The sequence below is a fragment of the Mustela nigripes genome, chromosome 7, assembly GCF_022355385.1.
Source record: "Mustela nigripes isolate SB6536 chromosome 7, MUSNIG.SB6536, whole genome shotgun sequence".
Taxonomy (NCBI): domain Eukaryota; kingdom Metazoa; phylum Chordata; class Mammalia; order Carnivora; family Mustelidae; genus Mustela; species Mustela nigripes.
Window position 1 is genome coordinate 124,969,998 of NC_081563.1, and position 26,784 is coordinate 124,996,781.

Genomic DNA, 26,784 nt, shown 5'->3' on the forward strand with positions numbered 1-26,784 from the left:
CCATTTCTTTCTGACTCACATGCCTTTAGCATGAGGGTGGACCTGGAAAGAAGAAAGGAATCTGTTCCCATTGAAGTGCTTCCTACATAGCTGGCAGGACTCTGGTGTTACTTTAGACATTTTCTCGCTTTTATTTTTAATCTTTTATTTATTTAGGCAAGTAATCTCTACACCCAGTGTGGGGCTCAGACTCACGACCCTGAGATCAAGAGTTGCATGCTCCACCAACTGAGCCAACCAGGCGCCCCTCTTTCTTCCCTTTTAATGCTTGCAATGACCCATCAGGCTGGGACGTATTATCCTCATTTTATAAATGGGGAAGATGAGATTCAGAGTTGTTAAGTAAGTTTTCCTGAATCACACAGCAAGTAAATGATGAAACCCTTACTCCAAACCCTTACTCTTTTAGCTATACCTATTACCTCACAGTAGCCTCTGAGGAGCTATCATGATTAGCAGCTCAGACCCCAGAGTCAGGCTTGGGGTTGCCACCTTCCTTATCTGTTAAATGCAGTGATGCTGACGGTATCCACTTTGGAGGGTTGTTGTGAGAATCCAGTGAGGTTTATATCTGGAAAGTATTGAGTGCCTGGCACATAGAAAGTGCTACACATTTTAATGATTTTTATAATATCTGTAGAGCGTGCATTTCCTTTGCAAGAGGGACTGAATGCTAAGCATCTTTTAGCAGCTGTGGGATGCACTGAAATGAATGAGGGCTATGTAACTGGTTGTTCCAGGACGCAATTGTGGGTAGAGAGTCAGAACAAAGCTTAGTTCCCAGCCTTCAGATGCCCTCTGAAGCCTGTTGGAGGGGTCTGTTCTCAGGGGCTTGGCTCATGAGTTTGTGTTCGTGGGGAGCAGATGGGAGGTGTGGGCAAAGTGTGAGCAGAGCTGCCCTGGCCACAGATGTGGGAAAAGGCTCTGACCCCAGGCAGCTATTTGTGACCCCACTCAAGTCCTCTGCCTCATCTTCTGAGAAAAGAGGGTGTATTCCTTATTCAGAAGTCATCATGCAACATTCACTGGAGCCCAAGGAGTTAAGAAGGATGCCCCAGGGTTCACTTTCAAGGCCAGTATGGTTGTTCAAATGAACCAGGCTCCTACCCACTCCACTCACAACCTCTGGTTCAACCAGAAAAGCTACATGCTCTCTTTGAATGGAACATTTAATGAAAGCTCCATGGCTCAGTGGTGTTTGGAAAGCCAGAGGACCAGTCAGTATGTTTCAAGCAGCAGTCGTCACCCATTAACGGTTCATGCAATTTATTGGGTTTCTGATTTAGGGTAGCACTAGCTGATGTAACAAACAAACCTCAAAAGGCAGTTAGAAGTTTATTTATCTCTGTCATCTGAGGACCCCAGAAGCGGCCCTGACTCTGAAGGACATTTGTCATTTCTGCTCATATTCCACTGGTCAGAACCAGTCACATGACATTGGTCAGCTGCCGAGGAATCTGGGATGCACGGTCCCTCTAGGCCAGCTGTCTTCCAGGAATCACTTTCAGCTGTGGAAGGGGGAACATGAATGTGTTGGTACACAGTTGGCCGCCTGTAACATGGGGTCAGGCACACACATGACACAGTCAAATATGTATAGCAAATGTGAGTATACAATTTTTAATGTCAAATATTTCAAAGAAAAATTGCACAGGTACATAGCGATAAAGGCCATGAGACAGAATGCTGCTTATTGATGGGAGAATCTCAGTGAGGGATGTCCGGGTGCTCTGTACCGTTCTTTCGCTCTTCAGGAGGTTTGAAATTTTTCCAAAGTAAAGTGTCGGGGGAAATATAACTGTTAAAAATTTGCTAGGCTTAGGATTAGACTAGAACAAGCTATAAATAGGAAATGATTTAATTGACGTTTAGGGGCTTTGAACTTGGAGGCAGGAGTCAGCAAAGTTTTTCTGTAAAAGGCCAGATGGTGAATTTTGGGAGCTTTTCAGGCGGGGTAGGATCTGAGTGGCTGTCGTAGGACCTTGGCTGCATGAAAGTGGCCATAGGCAACATGTAAATGAATGAATGGGGGTGTGTTCCAATAAAACCTTATTTACAAAAATAGGCAGTGGGCCAGATTTAGCCAAGAGGTTTTTAGTTTGCTGACTCTTGCTTTAATATATGATTTTTTTAAATTGTATTTATTGGAGCGCCTGGGTGGTTCAGTGGGTTAAAGCCTCTGCCTTCGGCTCAGGTCATGATCCCAGGGTCCTGGGATCGAGTCCTGCATCGGGCTCTCTGTTCAATGGGGAGCTTGCTTCCTCCTCTCTCTCTCTCTGCCTGCCTCTCTGCCTACTTGTGATCTTTGTCTGTCAAATAAATAAATAAAATTTTAAAAAATTGTATTTATTTATGAGAGAGAGAGAGCTTGAGGACAAGCAGGGGGAGCAGCAGACAGAGAGAGAGCAGGCCCCCCCGCTGAGCAAGGTGCCCCATGTGGGACTCGATCCTACCACGCTGGGGTTGGGATCATGACTTGAGCCGAAGACGGATGCTCAACTCGCTCAACAGACTGAGCCACCGAGGCGTCCCTAATATATGATTTTTAAAAAGATTTCTCTTTTATTTATTTATTTGAGAGAGTACAGAGCGAGAGAGAGAGAGAGAGAGAGAGTGAGTGAGAGAGTGCAAGCATGAGCAGGGAGGAGGGGCAGAGGGAAAGGGAGAAGCAGACTCTGCTGAGCAGGGAGCCCCACACAGGATTCGATCCCAGGACACCGGGATCACGACCGAAGCTGAAGGCAGACACTTAACCAACTAAGCTACCCAGATGGCCCAATATATGATTTTTGTAAAAGCCTCTGAAGCACATATTTTTTTTAGGCAGATACATTCTTCCTAGAATTTAATGCATACAGTCTTTATTAGAAATGTAGATCAGGGGGCGCCTGGATGGCTCAGTGGGTTAAAGTCTCTGCCTTTGGCTCAGGTCATGATCCTGAGTTCTGGGATCGAGCCCCACATTGGGCTCTCTGCTTGGCGGGGAGCCTGCTTCCTCCTCTCTCTCTGCCTGCCTCTCTGCCTACTTGTGATCTCTGTCTGTCAAATAAATAAATAAAATCTTAAAAAAAAAAAAAAAGAAATGTAGATCAGCATGTGCCAGCTGTTAGGGACCCTGAGTCTATTAATGTCCCCTCACTGTGCTAGCTAGACAAAATAATTTCAGAACATTGGCTGTTCATAGAATCAGCTGACTTCTTTCATTATCATTCCTTGCCTTTTTTTTTTTTTTTTTAATAAAAATGTACTCTTTGGGACATCTGGGTGGCTCATTTGGTGGACTCTTGATCTCCGTTCAGGTCACGATCTCAGGGTCATGACATTGAGTCCTGCCTTGGGTTCCACGCTCAGCAAGGTGTCTGCTTGAGATTCTCTACCGCTGCCTCTGCCCCTCCCCCACTGGTGCACTCACTCACTCTCTCAAAATAAAGTCTTTAAGAAAAACGTACCGTTTAAAAGAACATTTTCATTGACGTATAATGTCCATACAGCCAAGAACATGAATTATAAATCAGAAACAGATAAGTGAAATTTCACAAAGATGACCACATCCTTAAAAATGAAGTAAAATAGAAGAAAAAACATCCCAGTCCATCTCCTCTAATGAGTAAATTTCACATGTGTGAAACTTTCGTTTCATTTATACATGTTTATGGATGTGTAATGGGGTTGTGATCATAGCGAGATTTGATAAAGTACTTCTTGGAGCTTCACACACACAAGCTTAACTCCTTATCTTCACAATGGCCCTGTGATGTAGGTACTATTACTGTCATTCCCGTTTTATAGACGAGGGAATGGAGGCAGAGAGAGGTTGAGTCACTTGGTGAAAGTGATACAGGCATTAAGAGGAAATGCCAAGGTTCCAGCTCAGGCAGGCAGGCTTCAAAAGAGTCGCTGTTCTATAGGGTCATGGTCAAAATGGTTTCAAAGCCACTGGACAGAATGTTCCCGAAGGTTCTTTATAGACCTAAAAATAGCACACTTTTCCTTAGGTGTACCCACAGGGTAGGGCTGATTTTAGGAGTATATGGACAAACATTTTTAAATCTTACTGACTTTATATTACTGTGTGTTAGAAAATTTTATAAATAGCATACTAAAGCATTAATATAAAATATACTTTTAAAATTAATACATGTTTTCAAAAGAAAGAAAAAATACCAAGTAAATAATTACTGGTAAAGTACAGGTAACAAGCAGATTTGGCAAAAATTGTAAAAAGGAATACAGATGTCTAGGACTTTGGAGTCAGATACTGAACTTGGCATCACGTGACTCAGATATGAGTCTTGGTTCCTTCATCTTCTAGTTCTTTTTTTTTTTTTTTTAAAGATTTAATTTATTTATTTGCCAGAGAGAGAATGAGAGCAAGCAAGCACAAGGAGGGGGAGTGGCAGACAGAGGGAGAAGCAGGCTCCCCATTGAGGAGGGAGCTTGATGCGGGGCTCCATCCCAGGACCCTGGGATCATGCCCTGAGCCAAAGGCAGAAGCTTAACCAACTGAGCCACCCCAGATGTCCCTCCTGATTTATTTTGTCACTTCTGTAGTACTCACTAGGGGCCAGGCACTGTTCTAAATCATTTGTAACGATTACTTCCTTTAATTCTTAACAACTGCCCATTGAGGTAGGTACTGCCATGGTACCCATTTCTCGGAAGGGGTAATGAGGGCTCAGAAATGTGACTCATCCCAAACCACACAGACTGCAAGAGTCAGAGCTGGGATTCAAACCCAGGCATTGTATTAGCCATGGCAGTGCTAGCTGGTATAACGCACCAACCCAGTATGTGAGATCAAGAGTTTATCTCCTGGCTCAGTGGGTTGGGCCTCTGCCTTCTGCTTAGGTTATGGTCTCCGGGTCCTGGATCGAGCCCCGCATTGGGCTCTCTGCTCAGCAGGGAGCCTGCTTCCCCCTCTCTCCCTGCCTGCCTCTCTGCCTACTTGTGATCTCTCTCTCTCTCTCTGTCAAATACATGAATAAAATTAAAAAAAAAAAGAGTTTATGTCCCTCACCCAGGGACCCCAGCTCCTTCCACCTTAGCTGGCAGATGAGTTTTATTTTAACCACTGCACTCCATGGAGATAGGTAGAACTGTCTTTGTCCTTTTGAGCTCCATGTGTTCTGAAAAATGGGTGAATAATGCCATTTCTGTGGACCTCTCAGGATAGCTCAGCTCAGCAGGTGCAGCCAGTGTTGTGGGATGTAAAGTCTTAGCATTGTTGTTATGCTGACCAACACACGCCTTCTAGTGTTATTGTGAAGGTCAACTGAGCCGGTGCAGAGAAAGCTCATCATTCAGATACAGATGGCACCAGCTGCGGAGAACAGTAATGATACAATGTGGTTACATATATGAAAACAGTGAATATTGACTTATCTCCAGATTGGGAAATAGTTACATAGGATCTTGCCTCTTAGCAAGTCAACATTTTACATCTAAGACTGAAAAATCAAGTAGTGGTATAACCATGATACGTAGAAAAATAGAGGAAAACTAGCTAGAACAGTTCCAGGTGGTGGCCTCTGGATGGCAGGAATCAGATTCAGGAAGAGAAGGGGGACAGCTGCTATGACTGGTTTCCAGCTTTGTAAAAGTACTTGTTTTCTTTCAGCTGAGCACCTATACACCTTGACTAAATTTTTGAAAAGAAAATTTAAATTAAAAAGGAGAAGAGAGGGGCCCTCAGTGGGCTAAAGCCTCTGCCTTTGGCTCAGGTCATGATCCCAGGGTCCTGGGATCGAGTCCCGCACCGGGCTCCCTGCTCAGTGGGGAGCCTGCTTCCTCCTTGCTCTCGGCCTTCTTCTCTGCCTGCTTGTGATCTCTGTCTGTCAAATGAATAAATAAAATCTTTAAAAAAAAAAAAAGGAGAAGAGAATAATTAAGCGTTATTTCAAACATGAAAACAAGAGTCCTAGAACAGAAAGCCCCGAGTTAGGATTAAATGCAAAGTTCAGGTTACAGGAGAAATTCCGAACACATTCATGTTCAAAATCCCTGCGGAACATCTTTCAGCACCTTTGTGTTGCTGAAGTTCTTTTCCCTAACCAAAGAGTCCCACACAATCCGACTCTTGTCTGCCCCTCTGGCCTCTCCTGTCTTTGCTCCTTTTGCACACTCTAGTTCAGCCTTACTTGCTTTTTAACTATCTTTCGATCTCTCCAAGCATATTCCTGCCCCAGGGCCTTTGTACTCATTATTCCCTCTGCCTGGAACACCTTTTCCTCAGATCTTCCCATAATGGATTTCTTCTCATAGGTTGGGTCTTAGCTTGAAAGTTTCCCACTTAGAGGGGCCTTCCTTGACCACACGAATCTGAGCCTGCCCCACCTCTGCCCATCGCTAGCAGTCCTCGTATCTTCTACAGCTCTGGAGTCGTGCCTTCGCCTGTCTCCTCCACTGCAGAGGACGTTCCATCAGAGAGGGAATCTGGCCTCCTGTTGCCTGCTAAATCCTCAGCATGTAGAACAGTGCCCGGCACACAGTAGGTGCTTCATAGAAACCCATGGAATGAGCCAGTACAGCCAGGGACCGCTGAGTAGTATGCTGAGGGCTGGATGGGTCAGTGGTGTGGGGAGAAAGCAGCAACCCCTGCCTGGGCTCTGCCCTTTGTAAACAGGCCTCCCTCTGCCCAGACGGCCACTGTTTGACAACTGTCTGCTGTGGGACCAGCCAAGCCTGGGCCGCCCCATTGCCAAGGCCCCAGGATTCCCTGGGCCGAGCAGCCGAAGCAGCCACACCTCAGGGAGGGCTGGTGCAGGAACAGGTCAAAAAGTTATCCAAACAGGCATGAGGAAGGGCAGAGCCTGTGGTGAGACACAGAGGGGACAGTTGGCCCTTCCTGGGGCAGAGCCCAGGGGCGCTGGAGGGAGGCCCTGGTACACCCAGCCGGTGGCTTCCCAGGTGGGGCCTGACCTCCAGGCTGGGCCTCCAGGATCCAGTTCTGGGTCCCGGCTCTGGTCCAGACTTGCACAGGGACCAAAGTCGCTTACTACCTCTGGGTCTCAGTTTCCCCCCACTGTAAATCAAGGGACTGTGGCAGGTCAGTGGTTTCAAATTTAAACAAGTGGGGAAAAAAAAAAAAAAAAAGGCAGCCGCAGCCTCTCCAAACAAAAGTCTTACCCGGAAGCCAATTCATAGGAATGACACAGTGGAGGCCCTCGGTTTAAAGCAAGAGTTGGGGGGATAGGCGTGGGGGGAGGCCTGGGTGGTTCAGTTGGTTAAGCATTTGCCTTCGGCTCAGGTGGTGGTCCTGGGGTCATGGGATCAAGACCCGTGTCAGGTTCCCTGCTCCTTGGAGAGCCTGCTTCTCGCTCTGCCTCAGCCTCTCTGTCTTTCATGAATAAATAAATAAAATCTTAAAAAAGAAAAGAAAAGAAAAGAAAAAGAGCAAGTGTGGAGGTGTAGGAAGCTGCCCACAGCCCCTTTGAAGGAGCCGCAGCGTAAAAACCACAGGGATCCTTGGTCTCTGAGTTTCTTCAGGGCTGGGCAGTGGAAAAAGTATACCCAGAGCGGGGCTTCTAGACTCTTCTAATCAGAGACCCAAGTTCAAGCCCCACACACAGTGTGACCTCAGGCAATTTACTCCACCTTTCTGAGCCTTGGTTTCCCCTCTCTAAATCTGACATCATAAACAGTATCCTTCATGACAGCAAATGTTCAGCATAGAACCCTATACCTAGTAAATTCTCAGTAAGAATAGTGAAAAAAAAAAAATCAATGCTGGTTATTAGGAGAAGTAGTAGAAATGACCAGAAGAGCCAGTTCTTTGTCTTTGCTATGAGTTGGGAAAATATTTAACTGCCCTGAACCAAGTTTCCTTCTCTGTAAACCATGGTCAAGGATTGAATGCAGATCAGAGTCTGAGGTTCAGCCCACCCAGTTTTTGTTTTTTTTTTTAATATGATTTGACTTGAATGCCAACCTTTAAAAATCCCAACTTCCTGCTCCTCTCAAAATAAATAAATAAATAAATAAATAAATAAAATAAAGGGAAGCTCTAGCAACACTTGGTTCCCGATTGCCATGAGGCAAGAGTCAGACTGGAGCAATTTAGCCTGGATGTACTTTCTCTAATTTGCTGTCGTTCCCACCATTTCTCAATGTCCCTGCACTGAAGTCACACTGATGAACAGAAACCATTGTTTGCGGCCCCTTTTTTCTTACAGGAAAGTGTGAGATTGGCTCATGTCCCATCTGTTCCATATACCATTGAGGGCAATTGAATTTGGGACCCCGGATTGCTAAGACCTAGGGAGAGCTCATTATTTGTGAGAGCAATCTCCTATTTCATAGATTTATCATTTGTTTAATGTGACGGTTGAAACATTTAAAAATTACATGGGGTTCCCATGGTACTCCTGCTGAATAATGTTGCTCTGGTCCCTTGGACCCTACGGCAGTGACTGAGTTCACTGTTCACTCATCGCCTCTGTGTCCCACGCTGAAGAGACCAGTCCTAGCCAAACCTCTTGGGCTGGTGTGCCTGACTGGCTCTTCTCTCCTCCCTATAATTATCTCTGGCGTCCCCACCCTTGTTGCCTGCTTGGCTGTCTGGAGGACCCAGACTCCAGAACTCCAGTCCCAGTCTTCTAGAATTCTTGACTGGGGAAATCTCACCTCCCAGCCTACATCTGGCAGCCATTGTGTTTCCTTTATCAGACATTCGCATAACACAATAGTCAATTTGAAACTTAATTACACACCCATTCTTCTGTCTCCAGCCTGCCCAATTTACCCCAAATCCAGTGATTTTGGGGGTGGAGCTGGGGTGGGGAGAAGCGTATTTTTTCCCTCTTCTCCAGGGCAAGTCATGGTTTTCAGAGATAAGGTGGACTGGGTTTGGGGGAGGGACTCAGGTCCTTCTATGGCAAAGGCGCAGACTTTGTTTTTGGAAGAGATAATGTCCACAGCTCCCCTGGGGGGATGAGAGAATCCTGAAGGACTCAGGGAGCAAGGGGGAAAAAGGAATCCTGGCAGGTTTGAAGACCACCCCTCCCCTTCCGATGGGGAGGCCTTGTCTGGTAGTGGGTGAGAACTTGTGCTGCAAAGTTGGGAAGACTTCGGTTAGAGCTATGCAAGCCAGATGCCTTGGATAGGTGACAGTACCTCTCTGACCCTCAGTCTCCTTCTCTGTAAAATGAGGATAAGGACATACCTATCCTAGCACAGTGTGTTTGCATGTAAGTGCTCCCTAAATTCTAGGCTACGATCATACCTTTTGAAAAGGGACCCATAGGGGCCATGTGGGATCATTTAATCAATTTTTATTTTGCCTCGGTACATTTTCATAATTCTCCTACCATGAATCTGCTTAAAATAAATAATGAAAAAGTTAATAGAGAAAGGAAGAATAAAATTAAGTGGAAACATCCTAACACAGAGCTTCAATGTGGCAGCCCGTGGAGATCACTGTGTCAGACTTTCCAAGGCTGCTCAGGCAAGACAGATCCTATTGTTCGATGTTTGAAAAAAGTTAGAAGTTTGATTAAAGGAAGTTCTGCACATTTCATTACTGAGCACTCCTCAGAGTCCTTAACACATGACAGAGTGCGTTGGACACTTCAAGAGAGACCTCCAGGGGTGCCTGAGTGGCTCAGTGGGTTAAGCCTCTGCCTTCCGCTCAGGTCATGATCCTGGGGGTCCTGGGATCAAGCCCGCATAGGGCTCCCTGCTCAGCAGGGAGCCTGCTTCCACCTCTCTCTCTCTCTCTGCCTGCCTCTGTCTCCCTGGGATCTCTCTCTGTCTGTCAAATAAATAAATAAAATCTGTTAAAAAAAAAAAAAAAGAGAGAGAGAGAGAGAGAGACCTCCAGTGTGCCCATGATGGCTCATGACCGAGCCCCATGAAAAACATTAACCCCCATGAAATCTCTCCCTGCCCCGAAGCAGAGAAATTCTATAGCTTAAATACATTCCTAGATTTTAAAAATGATACATTTTTTTAGATATCTTAAATGATAGGATTTTTAAAAATTACATCCAAATTGTCTGTTGCTGGTAGATAGAAAGTTACATTTTTCATCATACCTCTCCTTTCTTTTAAGTTGGAAATATTACAGACACGCAGAAAAGTAGAGAGAATAACATTGTGAACACTGACGTGCCCATCGCTCAGTTTTGTGGAATCTTAACATGACCGTTTCCTCACTGGATTCCCTTTTTGTTTTAATGAGAAGTGAGATGTTAAACTTGGCATTGAAGCCCCCTTGAACCTCTCTCCCTAATCTCATCCCCCAACCACCCCTCTCGGAGGTGACCACTGTCAACTTTTGCTGGTTAGCATTGGCAGACATGTTTTTATACTTCTGTTACACGTGGCTACATAAGCAATATATACTACTAATCTGAAGGATATATTTGAATGATACATTGTATGCATCCTTCGGCAGCCTCCTTTTGTTCCTTCATATCATAGCTTTTTGGATCTTCCCATGTAGAGACAAGTAGCACTAGGTCACTCACTGAAAATGCTGTGTATGAATGTCCCAAGTGTGTGTATTCTGGTTTTTTTTTTTTTTTAAGATTATTTATTTATTTATTTGACAGGCAGAGATCACAAGTAGGCAGAGAGGCTGGTAGAGAGAGAGGAGGAAGCAGGCTCCCCGCTGAGCAGAGAGCCTGATGTGTGGGGCTCTATCCCAGGACCCTGGGATCATGCCCCGAGCCGAAGGCAGTGGCTTTAACCCACTGAGCCACCCAGGTGCCCCTGTATTCTGGTTTTTGACAATGGAGTTGTTTCCTGTTTCTCTTTGCCAGCAATGCTGCAAAGAACGTTCTGATACCCGTGGCTGTGGGTTTTTCTAGGATAACACACAGGAGTGGAGTTTCTGGATCTCAGGTAGTGGACATCTTGTCTTTGATGAAAGATTGGTATTTTGCTCAGTCTCACCCACCAGCAACCACTGCAGTCCCCCGTGTTTAGCAGTTCTGAGAGGTCCACATCCTCACCAGCACCTGATTCCAGAAGGTGATGAATTTAAAATGAGAATTTGTATTTCCCCTATTAGAAGAGGGAAAGGCTCTTTTTCATTTGAGTTTACACTGGAGTGGACTTGTATATATCCTTTTCCCATTTTTCTGTTGCATTCTTTACCTTTTCCTATCATTTGAAAGAACTATTTATTCTTTTTTTTTTTTTTTTAAGATTTTATTTTTAAATAAGGCCTTCCCACAATATTGGTCTCAAACACACAAGCCCGTGGTGGAGTCTCACCGACTGAGCCAGCCAGGTGCCCCAAGCACTGTTTATTCTCGATCCAAAACTTTTTTCAGTTACAGTAGTTGGAAGTATCTTTGATCAGATTGAAGCTTGTCTTCTCACCCTCTTTAGAGCCTCTTTTGTTGTACACAAGTTTACAGTTATGTGGAAGTTACATTCTGGTTAAATTATAAATCAGGTCGTTAAATTTACTAGTCTTTTCCTTTATGGTTTGTGTTTGTCCATAAAATCTTGCAGTGCCCTGAGATCATAAAGATACTATATGAAATATTTTCTTCAGGTTTTAAAATTTTACTTTGCATATTTAGATGTTTATTTATAGGAATTAATTTTTGTGTAGGGTATGAAATAGAGACGCCGTTATATTTTTCTTCAAATGGATAACCAGTTGGTCCCACAACATTTACTGAATAGGACATCATTTCTTTCCTTCCTCTCTTCCTTTCCTCCTTCCTTCTTTTTTCTTTCTTTCTCTGTCTTTCCTTCCTTCCTTCTTTCCTTCTTCTCTCTCTCTTTTTTAGAACATTCTTTCTTGACTGACACGCACTGTCATTTCTTTTTGTCTCCCATTTTCAGATATGTGTAGATCTGTTTCCGGATTCTGTATACTGGTCCACTTGCCTATCTCTAGTAGCCACGTTTAAGCAATAAATTTTTTTTTTTAAAAAAACCCAGGTGAACCCCTGGGGATAAAAATATATGTTTATAAAAAATAAAAAATTAAAAAAAAATAAAATAAAAATTAAAAAAAAATAAATAGAGAAAAAAAATAAATAATAATAAAAACCCAGGTGAGTGAACCCACAATGACACCAAATAAAAAGTTTAATTTAAAAAATCTCCCAAAAGAGATGGTTGAAATTATTTAATAATATATTTTATTTAATCCTATATATATACACACATAATTTCAACATCTTAATTATTTCAACATCTAATCACTAAAAATAATGAGATTTTTTTTGTTCTTTTTTAATATAGTCTCCAAATATGATGTGTACTTGACACGAACAACACATTTTAATTTGAACCAGCCACATTTCCAATGCTCAATGGTCACAGGTGGCCGGTAGCTACCATGCTTGACAAGTATACATTTAGCTTTCTGTATTGTACAGCATGTCTTTCTCATAGTGTAGTTGTTCTATAAAAACCATCTTGTGTATTTTCTTTGTTCATTTATATAAATTTTAGGAGGGTGTTCAGTAGGACAGAATAAAGGTTAGAGGCCAATGGCGTACTGATCTCCTCCAGTGGATTTCAGTTAAAGCAACTACCATATTTTAAGTGCTTGCAGTTTGCCAAGTACTAGGCTAAGTGGCTTTATCCTGTTGGGCTTTTAATTGAAACTTCATCAAATTTATTGATTAATCTGGGAAGAACTGACATCTCTACATAATAAATCCCTCTGCCGTGAATATGCCACACTGATATAGGTCTTCATTTATGTTTATATAAGGGTAGGTATAGGTCTGCTTTTATGTTTTTCAAGAAAGTTAGATAATTTTAATAATCCAAAGTCTTTTGTTAGATTCATTCTTAGATAATCTTCTCATTTGTTGATGTTATATTTTCAGTATATCAAAACCAAAATGCTTTTAATATGTTGAAAATGTATCCAGTTGAGGCTCCTGGGTGGCTCAGTGGGTTAGGGCCTCTGCCTTCAGCTTGGGTCATGATCTTAGGATCCTGGGATCGAGGCCTGCATCAGGCTCTCTGCTCTGCGGAGAGCCTGCTTCCTCCTCTCTCTCTGCCTGCCGCTCCACCTACTTGAGATCTCTCCCTCTGTCTGTCAAATAAATAAAATCTTAAAAAAAAAATGTATCCAGTAACCTTGCTAAATTCTCTTCCTACATCTGTTTTTAATTTCTTGTTTTATTGTGTTGTTAGGGACTCCAGTAAAATGTCACATAGAAGCAGTAATAACGTGCATATCAGATGGGGTTTGGTTTGTCCATGAGTAGCTGAGGCACCGAATAATAGTAGCTTAAACAAGATAGATTATTCCTCATTTCTGTGAAAGCCCAGATGTACGCAGTCTAAGGTTAGGATGACAGCTCTTCCCCACAGCAGTCCTCAGGAACTCCTTGCAGCTACTGCTCTTCTGTTTCCATGAGGTCTTTATCCTCATGGTCCAAGGTGGCTGCCAGTGCTCCAGCCACATGTCCTCATTACAGAAAAATGGAGGGGACAAAGAAGAAAATGGAGTAAAAGTCATGTTGCAGCTGTCTTTTAAGAAAAGATCCCAGGAGCTGCCACATTACAGTTCTGATTATATTTCATTGACCACAACATGTGTGCATGGTCTCAACCTAGTGTGACTTCAATCTCTTCGGAGGGCATCTGTGTGCTCAAATGAAAACTGGAGGTTCCATTACAAAGGAAGACATGGAGATTAGATAATATCGGACAACACAATGTGCCTGTGCCACATTGGGCAATCTTGTTTATTCTTCACTTTATTTATTTTTTAAAATTTTATTTATTTGAAAGAGAGAAAGCAGCGAGTGGGCTGAGGGGCACAGGAAGAAGCAGGCTCTCCACTGAGTGGGGAGCCAGACATGAGGCTTGATCCTAAGACTCTGGGATCATGATCTGAGCTGAAGGCGAGATGCTTAACCAACTGAGCCACCCAGAAGCTCCCATTCTTCACTTTAAAGGGACACTTTGACCTTTTAAAGTTATCATATCTGCTTTAGGGTTCGGTAGGGAGCTTTTATAGGGTTTTCAAAAGTTTTTTCAAGTAAGCTAGAAATTTTGTCTGTTTTTTAGTCAGTGTTGAGTATTCTTGATTGCTTTTTGTGCATTTACTAAGAAAATCATATTTTTCTCTCCTTTAATTTGCTAGTTGGTAAATAGATATTCTCAGGTTAAACTATTTTTGCATTCCTAGAATAAGCCTACTTGGTCATGATGCAATTTGGTATATATATTTATATATTTTTTTATTTTATACATTGATGAAACTTAAAAAATTGTGGTAAACTATACATAACATAAAATTGACCACTTTTGCCACCTTTTAGTGTACAATTCAGAGGCACTAAGTACATTCACATAGTTATACAACCAGCACCACCATCCATCACATGAATTCTTTCATCTTCCCATGAATTATTTCATCTTCCCATACTGAATCTCTGTACCCATTAGAAGATAACCCTCCATGCCTCGCTTCCCTTCCCCTGACCCCTGGCAACCACCTTTGTTCTTTCTGTCCCTACGGACTGGACTGCTCTAGGATCCTCATATAAATTCGTCATTTTGTGATGGGCTTACTTCATTTAGCACGAAGTCCTCAAGGTTCCTCCATGTTACAGGATATTAGAATTCCCTCCTTTTTAAAAAACTGAATGATATTCCATTATATGTATATATCACATTTTGTTTCATTTCATCACATAATATTCCAGTGTATGTATATATGACATTTTTTGTTTTGTGCGTATATCACATTTTGTTTGTTATCACATTTGTTTTTTTCACAAACATGCATTTGTTTGTATCTGTCAACTGACACGTGGGTTGCTTCTACCTTTTGGCTGTTGTGAAGAACGCTGCTCTTCCAGACCATGCTCTCAGTTCTTTGGGGTACATAGCAAGGAGTGGAATTGCTGAATTGTATAGTAATTCTATTTTTAATTTTGTAAGAGAATGCTATACTGCTATACTGCGCTCTGTAGCAGCTGTGTTATTTTATACTCCTTCCCAATAGCAGATCAGAAGGGTTCCAGTTTCTCCATATCCCCACCAATGCTTGTTATCATCTGTTTGTCATTTTTTTGTTGTTTTTTAAATAATATCCGTTCTAAAGGTGTGCAGTGGTATCTCATTGTGGTTTTGCATTGATTTGCATTTCACTAATGATTAGTGTTATGGAGCATCTTTTCATGTGCTTCTTGGTCATTTGTACATCTTCTTTGAAGAAATACCTATTCATATCCTTTGCCCATCTTAAAAACTGGTTTTTGTTACTGTTGTTGAGCTGTAGGAGTTTACATACTCTGGATAGGAACCCCTTACCTGTTGTATGACTTGCAAAGATTTTCTCCCATTCCAGGGATCGCCTTTTCACTCTGTTGATGCTATTCTTTGGTGCACAAGACTTGTTGATTTCAGTGCAGTCCAGTTCATCTATTTTTTCTTTTGTGTCTTCTGCTTTTGGTGTCATATCGAGAGAAATCACCACCAGATCCAATATCATGAATATTTTCTTCTAAGAGTTTTATAATTTTAGCTCTTGTGCTTGGGTCTTGATCCATTTTGTGTTAATATTTATATATGGTGTAAGCCGAGAGTCCAGTTTCACTCGTTTGCATGTGGATAGACAATTTTCCCAACATGAATTTGGTTTTGATCCAGTTTTAGTTAAGACTTCTGCATCTGAGAGCTGCTACTTTGATTCAGCCTTTGATTGATTGCTGGAATCATTTCACTATGCTTTCTGATAGGTGGCCACTTAGCTTGGGCTTGATGCTTCCAGTGACAAGATGCTAACAACTTCATAAAGTGGTTTTTCCCCTGGTAGATCTATTGTATCTGGTAGAAAAAAATATTAATTTGTGGCACACACCTTCTTCCTGTACCATTCATCTTTTGGTCCTGGTTTGTTTCCTAGGGCTGTAAGAAGATACACATTCTTTCCCAAAGTAGAGTACTTTGACTTCAGTAAATAACAGAACTACATGATAAGCAACTATATGTCAGGTTTTAAGGTCGATCATATTTACTCCATGAAGCAATTGATTAAAAAGTCCTATTACTGATTTCTATTTTGAAGATGAAGCAAATAAGGCTTAAAGAGCTTATAATTTTCACAAGGTCAGTTATCCGAATGGTAGCATGGATATTTCAAAGGCAGTAGCCTTGACCGTTTTGCCAAGCTGACCCTCTCCTCACACCCAGCAGCCTCATCCCCAACAGCCAGCTCCTTTGGTTCTTTAATTTATTATTCAAAGGATATGGTTTTCTCATCCTGTCCCATCCTATGACACAGGAGGTGTCTTTTTTTTAAGATTTTATTTATTTATTTGACAGAGATCACAAGTAGGCAAAGAAGCAGGCAGAGAGAGAAGGGGAAATAGGCTCCCTGCTGAGCAGAGAGCCCTATGTGGGGCTCGATCTCGGGACCCTGGGATCATGACCCAAGCTGAAGGCAGAGGCTTTAACCCCACTGAGCCACCCAGGTGCCCAGGAGCTGTCTTTATATATATATATATTGGATATTAATTCCTTACCAGATACATGATTTGCAAATACTTTCTCCCTTTCCATACATCGCTCTTTCATTTTGTTGATGGTTTCCTTTGATGTACAGAAGTTTTTTTTATTTAATGTAGTCCCATCTGTTTATTTTTTTGTTGTCTTTGCTTTTGGTCCTCTCTGATGTCACATGAAACCAGATGAGAGGCGTAGAGAGCTGCTGAGAAGTAAAACCTCTAGAACTTAGTTGTGTCATCTGTCCCTAAGGCAGCTCTCCCCAGCAACACTATCCAGCTGATTTATTTTGAACGAATGTGGAGGATTTCTCATTCCTCTTCATCCAGTTCAGACATTTCTCCAAATCCATGTGGCTCTTGATCCTGCAATTACTGAATAGCTCACACCTGTGCAGAACTCACAGCATGCCAGGCACTAAGTCCTTTCTGTATATTAGCACAGAAAATTCCCACAACATCCCAATGACATACCTATTATTATCATCCCTCTTTTGCCATTAAACAACAACACCAACACATACACACAGTCACAGAGCAGTTAAGTAATTCACCTAACGTCATACAGCCAGTCCGTGACAGAACCAGAATTCACGCCCAGGAAACTGGGCTCCAGAATTTGTGTTCTGAGCCTCTACACTGTGCTACCTCCAAACAGCTGACAATCTCAGCCAGCATTTTGGGGCCCCAAAAGATTGCCGCACACTTAGGGACCTCCTTTTTTTTTTTTTTTTAAATGCAGAGAGAACAGAGGAAGGGCCCAGAGTCTTCGAATGGCAACAGTATTATACTATAATGGTTTATTTCATTCCGTTTATTTTCCCATTGCTTTCTACTTACGATACTGGTGTTTCATTTGGTAGTAAGAACACTTCCTAAGATAAATCCAAATGAAAATAAGTGAGTTGATGTAGGAAAAATATTAAGTAAGAGTATAGGTGGTTTTCAGATATGACAAAAATTGTAATGGTCGTAGGAAAATCAGGGCTCTTTGGAAAGATCATATGCAGTCAAGTTAGGTGAGGCTGTGCAGCAGTGACAGAAGGCCCCGGGTCTCAGGGGCTTAACGCGGCTGAGCGAACCGCTCACTCACAGTACCTGCCCGTCAGGGGCCAGCAGGGGGTGCTCCTCATCCACACTTACTTCCGGAGGTACCCAGGGCAGGCTGTTCAAGCTCCTCCTGTCCAGGTGTGACCCGGGGTCTTTCTGCTCTCGTTTCATTGGCCAGAACATGTCACATGGTCACCTGTAACTTCACAGGAAGCAAGAAGGTGGTCGTGTGCCTGAAATGAGTGAAGTAGAGCAGTTGAGAACAGCCCATAGATGACTATGCATAAAGGAGTCTGAAAGACAGGTCTAGAATGGTAAACTGAGTCACTGCGTTGGATCTGTCTCAGACCACTATGACTTGCCTCACCCAGGGGCCTTCACACCTGTTCTCAGAGAAGGGACTCTGGTCCACCAAGGAGAAGAGGGTCAGACAATACCTTTCTATTAAGGAAATACTGCTCCTTTAGGCTTCCTTTTGGGTGGGAATGCTGTTACTTCATAAGCAGTGTGGGTTGAACTGTGGGGTTGTGCTTTGTTGCTTCCCTGAACGTAAATGAAACAATGTGAACTTCGGCTGAGATAGGCTTTGGTTCTGCCACTACTTGGAAAAGCTATCCAAGAAAGGGAGTTGGAAAGGAGAGGAACTCAAGGACCGTGTCCAAGTTAGGTCCAGAGACCTAACTTGACTGCATATGATTTTTCCAAAGATCCCTGGTTTTCCTACGACCATTACAATTTTTGTCATCTCTGAAAACCACCTATACTCTTTTCCAGGCAAAGAAAAAAGAATGTGCAAAGACCCTGAGGCAGAAAGACGAGCAAACAGAAGGCCAGTGTCGCTACAGATACTGGGGTTGGTGTGAGTGGACTAAAATGGGGTTGGAGATGTAGGGATATAGATACAAGGTCATCAAGACCTCATAGCCCAGAGGAGTTTGAATTTTATGAGTTTAATAATAAATGCACAGGAAGCCGTAAAAATTTCACTAAGGGAGGGACCTGAACCAGTCTGCGTGTAAAGGGTCATCCCTGGCCCCTGGGTGAAGAGTAGGTGGTAGGGGAACCAGCGCCTGGAAGAATAGAATAGACGCTTGCAGATCTCCAGAGATGATATTGATGTGGACAGTGTTGGCTGTGGTGGAGATGAAAACACGGTGAAGATCTGAGATACACGTGGAGGCAGCAAGAACTGCATTTTCTGACGATTTGGGAAGGATGGGAGAAAGGCCCTTGGTTTGGGCCTGAGTAAGTGAGACGGGCGTGGGGTGATGAACTAGGACAGTTAACACTGGCAAGGTTGATACTGTTCTTTCAAGGACTGAGAAAGGGGGAGTGTATTTTCCTTCACAAGCCTCGTACCTGAACTCCAGTTCAGGCGTGTCTACTCCAAAGGTCATACTTTCCCCACTCTCCCAGACCTGTACATGAATTTTTATAATGGGGGATATTTATTGCTTTTACTACCATTCGGTGTTAAAATACATAGATGCCCCTAAATGCAAATGTAGACTTCCAACGAAGCCAGCACAAAGCTTGGGACCCTACTTAAAGACGCCGGCACTTTGGGACCAGGTGTTGGGAATATACATTTCACAGATGATGTAAGGGCGACGCCATATCAGCCTTGGGGAACAAGTTTCAAAAATCTTGCTTTCCGATTGGTGCAGTGGCCAAATGCTGCTGTGTGATTGGAGGGATGCTCCGTGCCGACCTGGCTGGGTTTGGAGCTATGTAGTCCGTCTTGGCCTTTGATTGGTGGGATTGTAATGCTACTTCCTGTGATTGGTTAAAACCCGTGAGGTTACTGAAAAGTTACTAAACGCCCGTCCAGCATCGGCCACTAGGTGGAGCCCGGGATGCGCACTGCGAAGCGCTGCAGTGAGTCTGGGCGGCTTCTTCCCGGACGCCCTCCGCCCTGCAGTCCTGCCCAGGTACTAGTTCTGCCCTGTGCCCTCAGGCAACCGCGGGACAGGGGTGGGGGCGCGGGGAACGGTGTTAGAACTCCCAGCTCCAGTCCGGGTGGCCACGCTTCTCTGCACAGACCCTTTGGCCCCTTCCCCTGGCTCCCGGCCCTACAGAGGACTTCGGCTGACCGACGGGTGGGGCTGCGAGTTCGGGAAGGTTTGTGAAGGCCCAGATCCAAAATGCAAAATTGTGGGGTCTGTCAAAGGAGACGCAGCAGCGCCTCCTCCCTCCACTGTGCCCTCTCCCCGCCTCGGAGCCCTCCTCTCTACAGCCTCTGTCGCGTCCTTTTCAAATCCTTTAAGGACTTTTCCAAAGGTGCATCTCACTGGAGCCTAGGACTGGGCATGCCGGTCAGGGCCACTGGCTGGAGATCACCCTGTCTAAAGACGCCCCTGTCATACCTGCCGTTTCAATGTCTTGCCGCTGCATTTCATCCCTATTTGACATTCTCGTTTTAAAAGTCTGTTTCCTTGCTTCCTGTCTCTCCATCACACCTCTGCACCAAAATGGAAGCTCCGTGAGGGAGGGAGTGGGGAGGGCCAGAATGTCCAGTGACATTTGAATTTGAGATAATCGGCAACTTATTTTTTAAAGTATGTTTCATGTGTTATTTGGTACATATTTATACTTTAAAAAAAATCTTTGTTTATCTTAAATTCAGATGTCCCTGAGCATCCTGTATTTTTATTTGTTAAAACTGCCATCCTGAGGGGAGTGCCCCTTGCCTGTTGGCTTCCCATCTGTGTCTCCGCACCTGCAACAGTGCACGTGGGAAGTGGTGAACACATGTTAAATGACTGGGGGGGGGGGGGGGATAAATGCCTGCCTTCATTGACCCCATCCATCTGACCCATTATGTGAAGTACCAGCTGGGGCCTGGGAATTGAACGGTAAATGGGACACGGTCCAGTGGAGGAGGCAGGAACCACCATCTGATTACACTGTGGTTATGCAAACTGGTGGGAGCTGTATGAGCACAGAGGAGAAGCCAGCAGGGCTGCTGGAGGAAGACGACAAAGATGGGACTTGGAAAGGGGGAAGGAGAGAAAAGAAAGGTGTGACAGTCTGGGCAGAAGCCATGGCATGTGCAAAGGCTAGAGCCAAGGGGAAGCTGTGGGATTCTGAAAGCTTCGAGTGGCGGAGTGGCGGGGGCGCAGATGTGCAGTGAAGTAGTGCGGTCAGAAATCAGCTGAGGAGGCTCATTCACTGACCGTCGGTACCTACCAGTCAGGCACAGTAGCAATGCTACTGTGCTTGGTTGGTATCACTGTGCCCATTATACAGATGAGGAGACTGAGGCTTAGGGAAATGAAATGCCTGGTCTGGGCTTACAGTCTGAGTGGGAAAAGCTGAGCTTCAGACTCATGTCTGTCAGACTCTGAAGCCTGCACTGTTCTGGAAAAGCCCCTGGGTTAAGGACTGGAACCCAAATTAGAGGATGAAGAAACTAAGCCTCAGAAAGGTGGCAGGGCTGTTCCTGTGAATATGGCTCCCTCAGTTTCACAGGAACCCCACCCCTCAGTCAGCCAAAGTCCTCCTCCTGATGGAGGCACTTTGAGGGGTATGAGACCTCGGGAGGGCCTCGGCAGGACCCAGGAGTCAAGGCTGCTCTACTTCTTGCTCCTGTTTGGGTTGGGTCTCCAGGACCCCCTTGCTGAGCCCTATGGCTAATTCCTTGCATGGGTCCTGGGCGGGTCCACCGTTTCCATGGATATCGCCTCCTACCATCCCTGAAATCTCATTGTGACCAGTATTAAGAGATTAACACTGCCTGGCAGCCCTCCGAGGGTATTGGGTGCCAGGGTGGCAGCAGGAGCCCCCTCAAGGATGAAGAAGTTGCTCACTGTGCGGGACCCCATAGCACCAGGAGGAGGATGTCAGACTGGGGCCAGGGCTTCCCCCGGCACCCCCCAGGTATGGTTCTGACTCCACAGCTACCTGGATGGGAGCACGGGGTGGTGGAAGCGAGACACAGGACCCAGGGGAGGAGTCCAGATTTGGGAGCAGTACAGAGGCCTCATACCCTGAGCCCCCAAGCCAGAAAGGCTTCTTGATAGGCAGATGCTGTCCTGATCAAGGCAGGTCCAGATTCCTTCCACGAGGAGAGAGGAGCCTTACAGAGTTTTTTAGCTAAAGACCAACTACCTCTTCTACCTTTGACAGTTCGGGAAACTGATGCAGAGAAGGAAAGTGGCCAAATTCAGTCAGTCAGTGGTCTGAAGCAGGTGGACAGTTTCAAAGCAGCCCTGAGGTCACCTGGGCAGAAAACACTGGTTAAGATGGCCTTGCCCGCCTGTGCCTTGAATTCCGAGTGTTCCTCCCTGACCTCCAGGAAGGGGATCCCCTTGGTCTCTGTCTTCTGGGCCTGTCCCATGGACCATGCCTCCTTCCCTCCCCATCCTGACCTTCCCTGTCTCCCACACAGCCTGACGCTGGCAGAGAGTTCCAGATAGGCTCCACGCCACCAGAGGACATGGCCACCAGGCCCTAACTGTTCCATCCGGGGAACATCCCCTGGCTGGGTCACCATCTGGAAGACTGTGGACATTTTTTGTTCCCTGCTTCAAAACTCACTGGGCCAGGTTTCCTGGAAGGCCACATTGGGGCAGGGGGACAATCACGGCTCTGGAGCCAGGCCGGGGTAGCTCAAACACTCAGCAGTCTGAGCCTCAGTTTCCTCACCTGTGGAGGAGGGCAGTAACCCTTCCTCAGAGCTTGCTCTCAGCCAGAATGGAAGAGAGTATAGTCTGCTAGTGAAGACCAGAGGAAAGTGGGGAACAGCGCTGGGGGCGGGGGTGCTAATCTGGGGCCTTGGATGCTGCTGGGTTTGCAGGAAGCAAGCCTGGAAGAGGCTAGGGAAATGAGAAGAGTGGTGGCCTGTGGTGAGGAAAGGGAGTGGCCTGGTGGGTGGCTGGGGAGTGAACTAAGACTTCTCAAAGTGCACCTTTTTTTTTTTTTTAAGATTTTATTTTTATTTATATGACAGAGAGAGAGAGATCACAAGTAGGCAGCGAGGCAGGCAGAGAGAAGGGGGGGGGGAAGCAGGCTCCCTGCTGAGCAGAGCGCCCGATGCGGGACTCCATCCTAGGACCCTGAGACCATGACCTGAGCTGAAGGCAGAGGCTTAACCCACTGAGCCACCCAGGTGCCCAAAGTGCACCTTCTTTATAGTTTTGATTTTTGGACCACGTGAATGTAATACCGATTCCAAAAAATAACTTAAAAATTTAAATAAATGAGGTAAAATATCAAGTAATAATATTAATAATCACAAGGCCTCAATAATATGAAAGGTGTGCAGCCCAGACAGAGACCAGAGTGTGAGGACTTGACATAAGGAACAGAGAAAGCATGCCTCCGAGTCTCTGAGTTTTTGACCTGGAAAGGCCCTTTGTTTCAAGCCAGTCTCCTTTTGCCAATAGCAAAATACTGGTCATTGGTACCAAGAATCGGGAGCTCCCTACATGGCGGCCACAATGCCAGGCACTGTCTGAATATCATCGCACTGAGTGGGCATTCTGACTTAACAGGAAGCTCTATCATCATTCCCATTTTACAGATGGGGAAACTGAGCCTCACTGAAGCTCGTGAGTTGCAAAACGTGGATGCATATCTAGGCCTTTCTAGCTCCCACCGTGGGTCTCAGTCTTGGCTGCACATCGGAATCACCTAGGGACTTGAAAAAATACTGATGTCTAGTACCCACCTGCCCCAATCCCCAGATTTGATCACTGGTCTGAGGCGGGGCCTGGGCATCAGTATTTTTTTAAGGTCCCAGGTGATTCTAATTCACCATCAGGGTCGAAGCTGGGCTTTATGCTAGACAACTTTTCAAATAGGAAACCAACGCCAGGGAAGGATATGACCTTGCCTAAGGTCACACAGTGGCTGGAAGCAGAGCTGAGGCAGGACTTTTATGGAGCTTTTGTGAAAATAAATGAGGCACTCTCCTCTGGGCAGATAAATGTCTACGAGCATTTGGTTTGGTAAGTGGAACAGAGAACCTTTGTGAAGTGAGCAGCCTGTACAACTATATGCGGCAACCCTGGCCTGAGTCTCAGGACTCCCAAACACTACATCTCAGTGACCCTCAGGCAGATCCCTGGGGCCCTTCATTACCTGGGTGCAGGGGGACCCAGGGTTGTTCCCAGGTTAGAGGTTCATCCCTTACACCATGACCAGGGCCTGGGCCCCGCAGGAGCTTGCTATCATCCTGCAGGCCCCACAGGGGCTGAGCAGGCCCCATCTCACTCCGAAGGTCATTTCTGCAGATAAAGTCAGGAACATAACCCAGAGGGAGGAGGGATATACACAGGAGGGACAACAACAGCCTCAGCCCAGAGTCACAAGCCACCTGGCAGGAGGCAGCCCTCAGGCAGGCCCCGCCCCCAAAGACCCAAGTCCTCCTGGCTTCCCTCCTGATCACTCTCCAGACCATAGCTCTACCCTACCCCCTGAGCCCTGTGGTCAGCATCTCCCACGATGCCCTGCTCTCGGGCCAACGTGCCTTCCAGTCCCTCTGTCATCACCCACCGTGTTCTCTGCTTCTGGATGTTCCTGCGGCCCAGGATGTCACCTCCTCCAGCAATCCATCCCTGACCACCCCAGCCCAGAGACAGACCTGCCCGCCTTAGGCCTCCTCCAGGCCTCCCAGTCCATGCACACAGCCCACACGTGCCTCAGGGTGGAAGCCAGCTTGCCTTGGGGGCACCGAGTGTCAGCCCTGGAAGGGCAGGGTGGCCCCGGGGTTAAGAGCACAGACTCTGGAGCTGGGCTGCTCAGGTTGGAAGCCCAGCTCTTGTTCCTCAGATGCTGTATGAGCTCAGGGCCCAGGGCCCAGACCCTCTGTGCCTCAAGCCTGCAAAATGGTGATAAAATGATTGGCTACTTCATCGACTGGTTGTAAGGCTTAATGAGTTAACCCATGTAAAGCCCCCCGGACAGCTGCGTTACCATCAGCCATGGCTGTCCACGCTCCGCTTCCTCCTCCTCACAAGCCCGGGAGGTAGGTATGGTTTTCCACCCGCAGGTGAGGAAACAGAGTCAGGGGAGGGCCCTGCAGCTTTCTCTGGGGCCTGACGCCTCCAGAGGGAGGACGTGGCTGAGGTGGGTTCCGGCTTGGAGCCTCTGGGTTACGGCCCAGGGCTGTTCCACGGAGGGTCCCCAGGGCCCAGCAGGGCCAGGTGAACTCCCCAGACTCTAGGTGGCTCCAGGCACCTGTCCGCCTCCAGCCCGCCTCAGGGAGCGGGGCTGAATGGCAGAGCAGAACGTTTTCAGTATATCTTCTGTACTAATGTCCAGAGCACATCACTGAGTCCAGAGAGAGCCCTGTCTTCTCGGACTGGCTGGAGACTCAGAACACCTAGGGTAGCCGCCTGTCCCCGGACAAGGACGCCCCCGACCCCACTGTCCGCATAAGGAAATGAGGGGACCAGGCTGGCCCAGCCTCTTTCCAGTTCCCACCATTGGCAGGCTCTGGCTCTAGGTTTCAAAGGGAATATTACGGGGAGGGCATCTAAGAGCCTGAGAGGCACTGGGTGAAGCGGGGCCTGTGCCTCCCCTGCCAGGCTCCCAGGAGCCTCAGATCCCGTTTGAAAGACCCCGGGGCCCACATCCTCCTCAGCACTCTCCAGGCTCTGACGCTGCAGGATTCTAGAATCCCGCGCTCAAAGCTGCCGCTCTGCACCCCTGTTTGTAAAGCTCTCCCCCCAGCTGCCTTTATCTCTCTTTGGAAACAGAGCAAATTTGCTCAGGACCCAGAGCAGGGGCAACAAGCAGACTGTTGACTCTTGAGCAAAACCTACCCCGTGGAGAGCGGGAGAGGAGGCACTGAATGTGCGTGGGGAGGCCAGCAGCCTCTTGCATAACCCGGGTGGCCTCCTGCCCACCCAGGCCTTTTCAGGGTTAGGGGTGAGGCAAACCGCAAACTCATGCCCAGTTAATTTTTTAAGGCAAAATCAACAGGCTCAGCAATGATTAGCAGGCGAGTAAGTTCGTCTTAATCAGACTGAGGAGAGGGAGGAAGGAGGCTTCTGGGGGCCCAAGGATGGGGCTCGGTTATCAGTTAACCACATGAATGTTGTTTCCTTCCAAATCCACTGGCCTTCAGCCCTGAGCTCCCTCATCTTCCTCTCGGAAGTACTCCTCTGGCAACCCCATGGCCATCCGCGACTGAGGGAACAGACGCTTTACCGTGCAGGGTCCCCAGGAGGCACTGCCAGGGCCCTTGAGAGCTGGGATGAGGGGCCGGGCTCCTCACAGAGCTTGGGGTCTTCTTTTGAAGGTCGAGCCCCCCCCCCAGATCCCTCCACTGCTGTGTGGCCTTGAGCAGGACCCTTCCGCCCTGTGGGGCTCAGGAAGGGGCCTGAGGTCTATGGTTCAACGTGCAGCTCGCTGCCGCTGCCCTTGGGGGCCTCAGTGTCTCCATCCACCAAATGGGTGGGCTGGTTGAGACCCCCTTTCCAGTCTTAAAGTTCTGTGAGGTCATGACTGAATTAAGCCAATGTGGCCTTATCCAGGTGAGGAGGTGGTAGGGTCAGTGTTTTAGGAATTCAAGGAGGAGGAAAGGTGCCCAAAAAAGGGAGGGGGCCTACCTGATTATCTGCTGTTGGTACCAGCAAGCGACAGATCCCAGCTCCAGGAAGAGAGCTGTCCTCTCAGATGGGAGGCAGGGGTCCCTGTCGGGTGGGGTGGTCCCTGTCTGCAGGAGTGGCCTGGCAGACCCCAGCTGGCTCAGGACCCCTCCCCCGGACTCGAGTGCTACCAAGGGAAGCAGCAGGGCCAGGCCAGCCCTGGGCCTGCTGGCTGCCTGGACTGGAGTTTGGTCAGTGGTTGGGGACCTATATTGTGAGAAAGTTTAGGACTTTGTCCACAAACTGGAATTTGAAATTTCAAAGGGGCGAAACTGGAGGGCCCTACCCCAGAGTGGAGATGGCTCTTGGCTTCTTTCCCCCACGACTTTTGTTCTTTGTCTTGATAAGTCTGGGTTCCCTGCACCACTCCCCGGCAGGGGGGTGGGGGGGGCGGTAGGGTGAGGAAAGACGAGATAGTGGGGTAGTAAGCGCCCAGGGGAAGCCAAGATGCCAGGCAGCCTGCGGTGGCCGCTGTCGGGAGGGTGCCTCTGAACTTTCATGTGATCAGGGCCAGGGTCCTTGGCCCCTCAGATCCCAGAGCTCCATGGAAGTGATGTGAGGGAATCTCCAGCTCCCCCAGTCCAGAGTTCTGGTGTCCTTTCTGGGATTCCAGGAGGGAGGCAGTATATAGGGGGTGAAGCCTGTGAGCTTTCTGGTCAGACCTGGGCTCCAATGACAGCCCCTCCTGTGTGGACTTA

General features: G+C 46.5%; 1 protein-coding gene and 1 long non-coding RNA gene across 2 annotated transcripts in view; one reads left to right on the forward strand and one right to left on the reverse strand.

Annotated features, from left to right (window-relative positions):
• Nucleotides 1–26,784, forward strand: part of HNF4A (hepatocyte nuclear factor 4 alpha) — a 61,150-nt gene that overhangs the window by 5,641 nt on the left and 28,725 nt on the right. The window lies entirely within an intron of this gene.
• Nucleotides 1,250–26,271, reverse strand: LOC132021952 (uncharacterized). Its single transcript, XR_009405477.1, has 3 exons — nt 26,048–26,271; nt 17,583–17,722; nt 1,250–1,508 (listed from the first exon to the last, which is right to left on the reverse strand). It is a non-coding gene; the product is annotated as an uncharacterized LOC132021952 (long non-coding RNA).